We start from the raw sequence: 1,271 nt of genomic DNA on the forward strand, positions 1-1,271 counted from the left end.
AACTTTCGCAAAATTTTCATCAAGGAATTTTCGAGAGGTAGAGTAATCACTCATGTAATCGGCGGAACAGCCACAGACATCAACATGATCGGAAGTTGAATCATCGCCCTGCTGGCCCAATGGATAAGGCGCCACCCTCCTAAGCTAGAGAATCCGAGTTCGATCCTCGGGTAGGGTAGATAAGTTTAGTGAGAATCATTAGAGGACGACTCGATTGAGCTGGCTGTAAACGACACAGTGAGGAGTGCAATTTTGAATGAAAATAGGTCAAATGGAGGACTAGTCAAATTGTGTGCATGGGTGTGTAGCTCAGTGGTAGAGCGGCTGACTGCAGATCAGCAGGTCCTCGGTTCAAATCCGGGCGTGCCGTTTGAACTTTCGCAAAATTTTCATCAAGGAATTTTCGAGAGGTAGAGTAATCACTCATGTAATCGGCGAAACAGTCACAGACATCAATATGATCCGAAGTTGAATCATCGCCCTGCTGGCCCAATGGATAAGGCGCCACCCTCCTAAGGTGGAGATTCCGAGTTCGATCCTCGGGTAGGGTAGTGAAGGTCTCCCAAGAGAGCAAGTTCACGGATAGCCGAAAGACAGATGACGGAATTTCAAGAGAAAAGTAAGACGTCAAGTCGTTGCTAAAGCAGTGATCCAGTCTGATCACCTTCGGACCACACACCCAAGAACAGAGAAAGTTCCCCCGGAGTGCTTGAGAATTCCTGTTGGAAACCCTCAAGCACTCTTAGTTAGGCATCAGACGAGCTATCTTGGGTGTGACGGTGTTTATATTTTTTTCCTCTTTTTTTTCTTCCTTTCAGTCTTCTTGGTTCTTTCCTTTCATCCCATTGCTTCTTTTCTTCAGGTTCATCGAATATCGTGTATGAAGTGGCAGGTTTAAGACTAATTTTTCCATCATTGTGCGGTTTCACTTAATATGTTGTGTTTTAAGCACTGACTGGGACTTGGTAGGGAACCAACGTGGCCCAGTCATGTGTCGCCCTGAAGTGGCAGGTCAAATATAGGCTGGGCTTACAGCACCGACCTATGGCGTAGGGTCCGAACCATTGGGACGTCAACGAATTGTTGATAACAATATCACATGGTCGACACCATGATTGAGTCACTCCCTCAGTGGCCGGATGGTGGGGTAAAGAACGACAAGCGGAAGCTGTCGTGACTCTCGAGGTGGTCTCGAGTAGTAGCCCTGCCGGGATCATCCCGGCAGGATGTTAGTCTCATCATGAGACCTGGGTTCTGTGCGTCTCTGTCTC

The 1,271-nt window shown here is 47.6% G+C and overlaps 3 non-coding genes across 3 annotated transcripts; all 3 read left to right on the forward strand.

The window, feature by feature from the left end:
• The first annotated feature begins 105 nt into the window (after positions 1–105).
• Positions 106–178, forward strand: Pmar_PMAR004970. The gene has a single exon. It is a non-coding gene; the product is annotated as a tRNA-Arg (tRNA).
• A 120-nt stretch (positions 179–298) lies between these two features.
• On the forward strand, positions 299–370 carry Pmar_PMAR004971. Its single transcript has one exon. It is a non-coding gene; the product is annotated as a tRNA-Cys (tRNA).
• A 108-nt stretch (positions 371–478) lies between these two features.
• On the forward strand, positions 479–551 carry Pmar_PMAR004972. The gene has a single exon. It is a non-coding gene; the product is annotated as a tRNA-Arg (tRNA).
• Positions 552–1,271: the final 720 nt, after the last annotated feature.

This window comes from Perkinsus marinus, assembly GCF_000006405.1.
Source record: "Perkinsus marinus ATCC 50983 genomic scaffold scf_1104296942090, whole genome shotgun sequence".
Lineage (NCBI taxonomy): Eukaryota > Perkinsozoa > Perkinsida > Perkinsidae > Perkinsus > Perkinsus marinus.